This window comes from Dama dama, chromosome X, assembly GCF_033118175.1.
Source record: "Dama dama isolate Ldn47 chromosome X, ASM3311817v1, whole genome shotgun sequence".
NCBI classification, from domain to species: domain Eukaryota; kingdom Metazoa; phylum Chordata; class Mammalia; order Artiodactyla; family Cervidae; genus Dama; species Dama dama.
In genome coordinates this window covers 125,325,364-125,337,390 of record NC_083714.1, presented here as the reverse complement: position 1 = coordinate 125,337,390, position 12,027 = coordinate 125,325,364, and positions in this window count along the sequence as shown.

Below are 12,027 nucleotides of genomic sequence, written 5' to 3'. Positions count from 1 at the left end.
CATCAAATATAGTTGAACTAGTTCTGAGATGCTCTATTAATAAACCATGAGTTTCAGGCAGAGATAGGGTAAGTCTTAATCAAAAACAACACCATTTTTTTTTATTTTACAAAGAAGAAAACTATCTTACTTAAATGTCTGATTCTCTTCCATTCTATAGCTAGTATTAAAAAACACAAACAAAAATTAAAACATCCTTGTTTCCACTTACACCACTGTAACATTCTCTGATTGGGAAAGAAAAGAAATGAAAACAAACTAAAGACAAAATGAAAGAAAGCATGCTTCTCTCCTACATCCTATGTTCTAGGCACTCTGCTAGGTTCACATGCTTAAAAACCCCCAGGAGAAGTTTATCTTATTAAGTTTATTTTTTTATAGGAGGACAGTGAGACTCAGAGAAGGCAGGTAATTTTCTCAAGGCCATATAGTGATAGGCCAGGATTCAGAACAGATCCTATTATATCAGATATCTGTATTATGTCCTCAATTAATCTTTTTCAAGAAAAGGCTGACAGGCAATATGGCTGAGTCATGCTAGAAGAGAACTCCTACCACTTCCTAGCTTTGTGAGCTTAAATAACTATGTCATTCGGCCGAGTGAGACTCAATTTCCTCTGACTAAAATAAAGAGATTATTCAAGGTTATCTCTAGAGCCCCCTTCAAAAACAGATTCTCTGACTTTAAACACTTTTGATTTCTACTCCCAGGACCAGTGCTATTTCCTTCTAGGTAGAAGAAAATTGGTCTACTTAGATGTTACTCTTTATTCCTGGTCTTCACTCATTTTTGTGATTTTATTTTTTGCTCATCCCTCAAGGTCACTGAAATAACACCTTCTCTGTTCAGCCTTTCCTGACTCTTTTCGGCTGAATTCAGATCTCTCTTATAGAATTCATCACACTGTACATCGCATGTGACATTTGTCTTTCTCCACTGCTAGACTTGAGTTCCTGAAGGGCAGGGACTGTGCCTTATTCATCCTTGGAGCCCCAATATCCCACAGTGCCTGGCACATAGCATGCAATGGATAAACCATAGACAACTGGGTCAATGAATGATCTGTTTCCAGTTATACAGACTGCCAATTTAAAAGCTAGAGATGGGACCGCTATGATTATTTCTGGTTACCCTCTATCTTATGTTCCCAGCCACCAAGAAAGGGTGTGATTACAAACAAAGTCCCAGCTTTGGCCTGATGTCAGAGGAGATGTCTACATTGTAAATTATGCCTCAGAGTTTTTCTGTACTGTAGGCAAAAAGCTAGGGGTTTTCATACTTCAACTGATAATGAGTCAGTCATTGGCTAAGGCGGAAGAGGTATGTACACTCACTATAGGCACGTCAAGCTGCTCCAGTAGCCTAAGACTAGCAGTCAAAGAAGATGCAGAGGTTGACCTTTAGATGAAAAACAGAGAGAAGCAAGTGATGGCTGTGAACACACAGAGGTCTGGGCTGAACTATGGCAGTGCCTGCTTCACTCGCTTTTCCTGTTCCACTTCCACTGGAAAAATATTATAAATCTAGTAAAGTCAAGAGACACTGGAATTTGATTCCATATTCTATGCTCTGAAACATCAGCTCATACTGCTCTCTTCCTTTACTAAGCCATTTTATATGCCTTAATTATCATGAAGTGCCCTGAATCATTTCAGTGGAAATGGTCTTCCATGTATAGACAGTGATACCAATTCATTTCATTTCTCAAACCCAGAAGACTTGTAATTCTGCCCTATATCCTCCAAATCATTCAATGCAGGGAATGTTATTGTCATTTCTACCTGCTTCAACCACAATATTGTGAAGCTATGTTTTATGCATGATCAATTGGATGTAGAACACATTGCCATAGGTCATGTGTCCTAGATACCATGAAGCCTGATGAAAACACATTATAAAAAGTAGCAAGTAGTCTGTTTCGGTAAAACCATAAGCAGGGATCAGAAATTCATCAAGAAATAGGGCTTTTAACTCCGGAGGTCTGGTCAGATTTCAGTAAAACTGTAAGCTTGACCATGTATATCCATAATGTTACCCTCAGTACCTCATACTGTGCCTGGCACATAGTGGGTTTCAATGCACATTTCCAGAATCAATTACAATTTTGCCCACCTGAAATATTGTTCTGTGGTTTTATTTAAACTAGTTGTCAGCATGGAATGACTTCTGCATTCTCTCCTGGAAGTGGGTGAATTTCCATGGTGAGCAATTCCTCTATATACAGTTTGCAAATCATTTTGGGAACCTTCCAAATGAAAGGCACTGTATAAATATACCCTCCCACCAGCAGCCAGCCGGCTTTCCACCGGGATGTATTTGCATCGCTTATGTACATAGTGTTTCATTTGGGGCATTGCTTTTATTTTTATGGCCATAAAAGAAATATTCACAGTATGAACAATAATGTAAACTGCATTCAAGAAGATATATATTTGTATATTTCTATGATTCAAAACTTAGAAATCTGAAAGAAAAGCAGGCCTGGCATTTTTCTTTCCTATTGCTGTTTGCTTTTTTCATAACATTCTTTATTATTTCTGAACTTTATGTGGTGGAATTCTGCTGAAATGCTCAAGTCTTTGTCTGTACCTCATTTGAGAATATGTGGTGGTGGGTTCAGATGAATGTTGCTGGTAAAAGGCCTGAAAATGAAGGACGCTTGATTTTGCATTTATTCATGTCTATAATAATAGTTTGCTTTAGCGGTGTCTTTTTGTAGATGGAGTACTCTTTAAGGACAGAAAGAGAAAAGTAAGCAACCTTAGGTATAAAATACTTTCTAAGTAACTTAGCATGATAATGGGGACTTTCACAGATGGAGGAGACTTTGAAGAGACATATTTTAGCCTTTATAACAAAAGGGGGACTGATTTCATAGAACAATACTGGGGAGTTAGACTTTGAATTTATATCATACAAATAATGTTTAATGAACTTAGAAATAAATTGCCAACAGAGCTAAATCAAAACCTCTGTAAATTATGTGTTTACCTACACATCTGCATACAGAAGATGACTTGAATTGTAACTCCTTAATTTATATGTTTCTATAATTAATTAAATTTAAATGGAATGAAATAGCCCACTCCAGACATATTTTCCAGATACTCTAGCCTTAAGGATTTTATTAAAAAGAGAAACTACTCTGAATATTCGGAGTATTTTTGTATACAAAAACATTAAGAAAGGTAGATGAAATAAAACTCTGGCTCACTTCATTGAGGAATGATGTGCAGTGTGAGAAATTAAATGTAGGCGAACAGTAGTTAAAGGTGGATGCAATAAGAATTTGAATTTTCTGTGTCCATGTTACGCTTTAAGAAATGCAAAAACAATAAGTGATTTTGGAAACCTTAGCCATTGGATAGGAACATTAGGAACTAACTTACTCAGGTTATTATTGGGGGCTTATGAAGTAGGTGTTACTGTATTCTCCATCTCCTCGGTTAGAATATTATTGGAGCTAAACTCTAATTTCATACTTCCAGTAATACCAACTTTGTTTCATTAAAATGAGTTTCTTATTTAAAATATATTGATAGTCTTCTTTTTTTTATTATTAGAAAATAAAACAGCAGTTCCTTCACCTGAGAAAAGCTATAAGAATGGAATGGATCTGCAGCCCATTTTTACTACAAACCCCATAATGCTTTGGATTATAGCCTACAATTCCCATACTGCAGCACCACTCTTACTGTTAACCATCCTGTTACTGGGGGGAGAAAAGAACAGAACATTTGAGAACTGTGTAACATGTAAGGATTCGGCTAGAATAGTAAATTATTGAGTTTTGTAGTATTCTGAGATTTATTTGCCTTTTACTTTAGTAAAGAAAAAAAAAACAGGTGTATATATGGATATGCACACTATTTTTTCATCCCAAATGTAATATCACTTTAATCACAAACAATGTGCCAAGGTATATACTTCCTATGTCAAAGTCTTTTTTTTTTTTTAAATAACCATCCTTGAGTTGTGCAGTGTTTTTTTTTTAACACCCTCCCCTTTGGAGGTAGGTCAGCTTTACTCAGATTTTAAAATAAAATCACAATACATTGTTTAATGTTCTAAACATCTGCAAATGAGAATTCGGTGAAGTAATTAAAATTCTTAATTAGATGCACCTTGCAGCTGCTGTTAGTCTTAAACAGCAATAATGCAGCTACATTGTGTTCTGACACTTATCTTCAGAAGAGTTAGAGAGAGAACTGAAGGGAGACAAGAGGAAAATGTTCCCACACAGTTCAAGACAGTTCGCACAAAGAGGATCCCATGGCAACAAACAGGGAGGCCCACAGTTGGCTCTGTAAGATCCAGGAATAGACAATGCCTCACCTCAGATTGAAACAAACACTTTCCTTCCCGGATCTGAAGAGAAAGCTCTCAAACTATCTCTTGCAAGAGGATGGAAATAGTCAACTGTTCGTTTGCGTCTTTAATACACTTTTCAAAGCTTCTGGATGTTCTCTTCAGCCCATGTCAAGGTACCAATTCGAACTCTTGCTCTGTGTAGAGCAACAAACTGACTAACAAAAGTCTCACAAGTAGAAGACTTGATTTTGGTAGCACGTGGAGCTGGAGTAGACCCTGGCAACTGGTTCATTTCAACTTATCATTTTACAGACAAGGAAACCGAGGCCAAGAGAAATTAAAGTGATTCCCTCCGATAAGCAGAGCTGCTTTGGAGTAGAAATTGGGCTTCCCTGGTGGCGCAGACGGTAAAGAATTGGCCTGCAATGCGGGAGACCTGGTTTGGATCCCTGGGTGGGGAAAATCCCCTAGAGGAGGGCATGGCAACCCACTCCAGTATTCTTGTCTGGAGCATCCCATGGACAGAGGAACTTGGCGGGCTACAGTCCATGAGGTCGCAGAGTCAGACACGACTGAGCGACTAAGTACAGCACAGGAGTAGAAATTAGACTCAGATCTAGGATTTGAGCCTACAGCCCAGGACTTAGCCTTCTCAACTTTGCTTGAAGCAATTAAATTGTTAATTGTGGCCCCTCGCAATCCATTTGAAGTCAACTTTACCTCTTGCCTGGAAAATCCCATGGAAGGAGGAGCCTGGTAGGCTGCAGTCCATGGGGTCGCTAAGAGTCAGAAATGACTGAGCGACTTCACATTCACTTTTCACTTTTATGTATTGGAGAAGGAAATGGCAACCCACTCCAGTGTTCTTTCCTGGAGAATCCCAGGGACGGGGTCGCACAGAGTCAGACACGACTGAAGTGACTTGGCAGTAGCAGTAGCAGCTACCTCTTAAATGGGTCAACTCAAGGACCACGAGAGGCGGTGCTCAGAGAGGCAGGCGTGCGTGCGTGACTATTCAGTCACGTCTTAACACTGCGACGCCGTGAACCGTAGCCCGCCAGGCTGCTCTGTCCATGAGATTCTCCAGGCAAGAATATTGGAGTTGTCATGCCCTCCTCCATGGGATCTTCCTGACCCAGGGATGGAACCATCACCTTTACCGCTGAGCCACCGGGGAAGCCTTCTGTGAGAGAAGGAGAATATACCTCCCCTCCACCCCTGATTTTCAGTATATTTTGTATGCGAGCTTGTGTGGAAGGAGCAGGGGAAAGTGAGCGGCTGGCATGGATGTCGTTAAGCTGAGTGAGTTAACCTCCTGGAAAACCACGTAACACTTGCCTATACACTTTAACCAGATCTTCCCTCAGCTCGAATTGGAAAGTTCATTATACTGCTCCTTCTTTTTAAAAAAAACTACAGGTTGACCTCCCTATCTAGCCGCCCAGCCCTCTTTCCATCTCGCCTGCGCCCTGAGTGTATCTTGCATTCGTTTAGTTCGCATTTGACCCAATATTTGCAAGGGTTCCCTTGATCTTCCATTGGGATTTACTCCCCACATTAAGTGAAGACACAGTTCTCTAGGGTCAAGAATGCTTTGCCTATTTAGTGTTCTATTTGGGGGTTTAGCCTGTTAAATCTCACATTACAAAAGCTTGTGAAATACCTTGTAGAGAACGGGTTAAGGTTTTCTGGAACCAGGGCTACAAGTGGCGTGTGGGAAAAGTTGAAGGGTGGCTAGGGGGAGGGGTTGTGACTGTAAAAGTGTTTCTTAGCCTTTAGCTCCCTGTCAGAACCTGACTCCGTGGTTGCAGTGTAAGACACATCCCTAGAGTCTTGCTACTCCAAGTGTGGTCCACAGACCAGCAGCATCATTATGGTCCATGAACCAGCTTATTATAAATGCAGACTGTCAGGCCTCACTCCAGACTTACTGAATCCAAATCTGCATTTTAACAAGCCACCCAGGTGATCAAGCCTACGTTCCAGTTTGAGAAGTACAGAACTATATGTATTATACAATCCCAAGGTAATATAAAGGGCACAGATCTTCACCTGAGCAAATATCCTAATTTATTTGACCACTGCCTACTTTGTCCCTCTTCCTCATCACGACTCGGTCTCCTAATCCACAGCGAACTCTGTGACACCGCGGAGGGGAGGAGCATCCTCTTCCGTCGCCTCCTCTTCGCCCCGCCCCTCACCTCCTCCCAGAGATCCTGCTCCTCCCCAAACTGAAAAAGCAGAGAGGTGGAGAGTTTCTGCCTGATGGACTCACAATTTACATCCCAATACGGGCAGAAGCACTTTGCAAAACTGCCCTTTAGAAACAATTATCACCTTGCCGCCAGAGGTTTCGAGCCACCGCCTCGCACCCCGCTTCCGTTTAAAATCTGGCTTAAAGTGATTTAGACAATGGTTCTGTGTGTGTGTGTGTTTGAGAGAGCGAGAGATCGCTCGCAATAACAAATCACGTCTAAAGAGAAGTGATGAAAAGGAGGTTATTGTGAGCGTGTCAGTTTAGGCTTCGATCTGTGTACCTTTCTGCTTCCTAGAGAAATGGAACCCTAATTCTAAGGTGGCTCATGCAAAATTGGGTGAGCGCCCGCAGTGGCCGGTCAGCTTTTGCCTGGAAGCACACATTCTTGTTATTCGAGGCCTCTCAGGGTCCTTTCCTAAAGATTCCCAAGCTACGCTCCTTCTTCCTCAGTCTTCGGAAAACTAAAACTCTCAAAGCGGTGGCGTTCTGTGGATTGGCTAGTACTAAAATATCCATTGGGTGGCAGTAACACTATCCTCTTTATGACTTGCAGCAAACCAGAGAATGCATTCAATCAAATGAACCGATCTTGTAGAAACACTGGAATCGTTTATGCATTGCAGTTTCTCTTTCTTGTTTTCGCTCCTTCTTCCCTGGGATATTTTGAGTGGACTGTGGCTATTAATCAAGATCTCGTGCTAGTCGTGGTTTCCTTGTCGTTTTCGCTCAGGATTAGCATCATTCAAGGCAAACGCAAAGCTGCTTCACCCCCCCCCCCACTCTTTTTTGAAAAATCATTTTTGGGGGCTGTTGAAGAGAGCTAGGACCCAGGAGACACCTTCCCAAACAGCAGGGGTTGTGTGCTTTCACATAGCAGTACTGTACAAGGAAAACCCCGTCGGATCGGTTATTGCGGGATACTTGTGAAATATACATAGGATTCTTTCATATGGCTGCATCCCGGATCTGGAAATTTTACTTGGGGACCAAGAGGATTTGAAAGGCTACATGTATACAGAAGATTTGCAAGCAAGACTCCGGTTCTTGTCGTAGAGCTCACAGACTTCCTTACTTACCGGCCTTTTTCCTTCCTTCTTTTAAAAATTTTCTTCCCTCTTTTTCTGCCCCCTCCTCTCTCAGTCTCTCCTTTTCTATCTGCCTCTTCTTTTTTTCTCCTAGTTTTCTTTTTTCCCCTGCTCTGCACCTGGATTGTATCTTCACCAAACAATCGGGCACTTTGAGAACTAACTGGAGGCAGCCTTGTAGGGAAGAGCTGTATGGAATTATCTGCTTTTATGGTGAACTTGGCATTTGTGAATGGGTATCTTGTTCACGATATTAATTGCTAGCAAAAACAAGAAAAAGAGCACGGGAGTAAAACGTGGATTTTTCTGAATTCGCATTGTGATGACCAGCAATTACATTACCGACTGATATCCAGAGGAGAATAATTTGGAAGACTCTTGTGGGTAAGGTCATTTTATATATGCAAACCCATTCGTGGCGTGAGCAAACTTGGGCGTTTGTAATGGGAATGGGTGACTTGGATGATTGCTGCATCGCATAGATGGCTCTGATGTGGCCGTTATTGGCACTGAATGGAATAACTGCAGTTGGGTGTGTTGGTGTGTGTGCGTGTGTGTGTGTGTATGTGGGTCTGTATTCTGAGTGTAATTGAAAATAAATCAAAACATGACTCCCCCCTCCAATTATTTTGATATGGAAGAGTGTCTTGAATTAATTCTGGGTAGACACTCTTTGTTTGGATACAATTTTTGTGGCTCTTATGTTCTGGAAGGGGTAGCAACCGTGAAAGGAACACTTACTAAAGAGCCCTATTTAAAAGGAAACGAGCTACTCTTTATTCATTAAAAGAAATATGTTTTCAACTCAGTGCAGCATTCTGCTGCATTTCACAGCCGCAATGGGACCAGGGACATCCCACTTGTCAAGTTCTTAAACTTTAAGGTGATTATCATTGTTAATTGTTCTCTAGGTAGTGATTATTGGAGATTATTAAGTACCCTGGGCTACTTTTTTATCTACGAGATCATCATTTGGAATTTAAAAAGAAAAGGAAAGGGAAGCTGAAAACGATGACTAAAATAGAGAAGAATAGTGCAATATTATTTTCAGTATCACCACAATGCTTTCTTTCTTAAGTTCAATTTGCCCAATAATATAATTATTTACCCAATACCCTGTATAACTGAAGCTGCGACCCACGTGCAGGGGAGTCGAAGGTCTGGAAGCAGAGACCATCCTTTTATTGCAATGCAGCCGGCTTTGGAAATGCAGGCAATTACACACTTCCCTTAACCTTAAGTTGAGGATGTGTTCTATCTGCTACATCTATTTTACCCTTTCGGTAAAAAGTTAGAGACTAGAGCATGAAGGATGCTTAAGCATATTCTGCCTGGGAAATGGGATAAAAAAAATCAATATTGATGACGTGGTTCAGTGCACTGTACTGCAATGCTAAAGTCCCATATTCAGTACCTATGATGAGAGAATGGAGCATTTACATGTGTTATAAATCTCACCTGGTAGACTGATCTGAAGGGGAGGGGAGAAGATATGTGGATATGAAGGAAGATGGATGGAAGTCATGCATAATCGGTGATTATGTAACTTCATTACATCAGCGAGCTTCAGTCAACGATAGTGAGATGAAATGATTGTATAGAGAGAGGCTTCATCACTCTGTTAACTTTTGAAGGCTTGTAACAGCTTAACGGAGGAGGAGGAGGGCAGACAGAGATTAGCTCCAAGGGTCCCTCATCTCTGTGGCGAATTTAACATGAGTTTCCTCATAGTGAGTTTCTGAGGGACAGCAGATCATGTAAGCTTTAGGGCCGGACAGGAGCAATTTTAACCACACCCGTGGAGAGTCAAAATGAGTCCGCAATGTTTCACAAGTGCCCCATTGAGTAATTGGAGCTGATGATCCTAGCCAAGGTCATAGTTCTATAGCCTGTGATTGGAATACATGACCCCAATTGAGTAGAAAGTTAAATCCATTGACATGAAGACTGTGAATGGAATGACTGCTTGAGATCCTCTCTTGCATTTTTCCTGGTAGAGCTTGATGCAGATTTTGGTCTGGTGGTTCCCTCAATAAAAATGAGTGCTTCCACAGTGTGTCAGAAATGAGTGTTTGGTACCTTTATCTCTGCCTTGACAGCCTGTTTCTGGGCCATTTTAACCCTCTGGGAAAAGAGAAGTGAAAACCTTCCGTGGTAATGATATCTTGTTAAATTAAAGAATAAATGGCAACAAATTCATTATTAATACAAATCCCAGAAAAAAGAGCAATCCATTTTCAAGTTTTACTTACTGAATGGCTTGAAGGACATGTTGCAGCCGCCTGTGAGTTTTACCATGAGACAAGAGAAATGTGCTCTGCTCACGGTACAGAGGAGGGAACCCTGCGGGATAAAATGTCATTTTCCCTGATGTTTTATTTGGAGCCGTGATTTTCTTTAAGAGAAGAGACACGTCAGCTCCTTTCGGCCTTCTGCTATTTCAGGGTCTGCTCTTTCCTCAATAGATTATAGATTCCCTCAAAATGAAACTCTGCTGAAATACTAACCCTATTGAAATAAATCATCTTATCATCTAGTTGTGCTGTTTCCTATTTCCCTTTACATTTATTTTACCAAAAAAAGAGAAGGCTAAATGACTTTTCTATCCTAGAGATGAGATGATTCTTTCTGTTTTTCCTCTGGAGTCAGGTGCAAGATGCACTAAGTAACTTTGAAAAGATCTGCTTACCCCAAATCAGAATGGTGGATTGGTGGGATGAAATTTGAGCTCTGAGATTTGAGATGGCTTTCTTATTTCTGCAGGACATACCCAAATATTGATAAATTGTGCCAGTGGATTTGGAGGTTTGGGGTTTATATTGTGTAGGAAATTGGATGTGAAGTTAACTCCTGATTTCTTCCTTCAGGGGTCAGGGTAACTCTACGGCTGCCTCCAGGCTGCTCATCTCCAACTATGTGCAGAAATATAGTCTGCCTTGAGTTTTCCTGCACTCTTTATTTTAATATTTTATAAATGACTTCCTTAGCTGTTTTCTGACATAAACCACACGTATGTTACCAAAAAGGGCATATTCTAGAGGTCTTAGAAGCTCAGTAATGGATGGAAATAATGCTAGAAAGGAAAAAAAAATCTCTTAAAAAAAAGACACTGGCTGTGAAACATACATATGCATGAAATTGCTCTCCTTTTACTTGAAGACTGCATATATTCACATTAGGAAAGATAGTTTCAATCATTTTGGTGGTAGTTTATAACCTGTTACTTTCTTTTGGATGAGGATTATGTAACTGAGGCAGGTTATGTCATTTTTCCTAAGTAACTCACAAATCAGTAATAAAAAGCCTTGCTTAATAGGAAAGCATTTAAACATGAAGGCAGTGAATAGTTTAAAATATAATATCTATGTGTTTTATTGCCATTTTGTCAGCTCAAAGTGAGTAGTTAGATTAAAAATATTCAAAAATAGGAGAAATATCATTTGCAAATATTAAAAGCACTAATTTTGTTTTCTGACCAGTTGCTTTAGCAAAGTCAGGAGATTTAGCTGGTAAGTGATCAGCTCAATTTAAAGAACAAAGTTAAAATGAATTTGCTTTACATTTGCAATGTGTGTGAACAAATCCTGTTATTGTTAAAAGGACAGACAAAACATTTTTCAGAACAACTGAACTTGGAGGATTAATTTAGGATTTCTATTTCAGAATCTTTTAGTATGCTTAATATAAACACTGAAGGTCTGGTGTGTACTTTGTCTTAAAACAGATATGATCTTTGGTGTTTGGCAAATCTCATGTTTTGATAAAGCAGACTACTCTATAATTTGGGGCACCCAAAGCACCCAAACAAGTGTTGATTAATAAGATTTAAAAGTAGCCAGTGTTCTGGTAATGCTCGATTTATAAAGCATAATTATAATGGCACCATTTGGGCAGCTATGCTTAGGTCCATGTCAGCATTTTTATTATTAAATTCCAATCCTTTTTCCATTAGTTGTCTCAGGAATCTCAAAGAGGAAGGAGCTCAGCTCTCTGAAACATCCAGGTATTAGAGGATTCGGGGCTGAGTCAGAGGCCCTGAGTTGCTCTTGTCTTTTACTAGCCTTGTGACTTCTGATCCCGCATTTTCCCTCATTCAATCACTTAAAAACAATTGTTACATATTGCACTGAAGAAAGGAAATGTGCCTCTAAGTGTTTACCATCATGCTGTGCCTTAGAGATACATGTAATCATTATTATTAGGGGTTCCCCAAAGTTGTATGAATTTAACAGTGCGTTTTTTTCTCATGCCCTTATTGTGAATCTTTATAGATACTTTCTAGTCTCAGTCACAGTTATCTGGTAGGCAATAGCCTTCAGTAAGGAACACAGGCAAATTCAAAGCTTTAGTCGGTAAGTTTCACTCAGTATTCA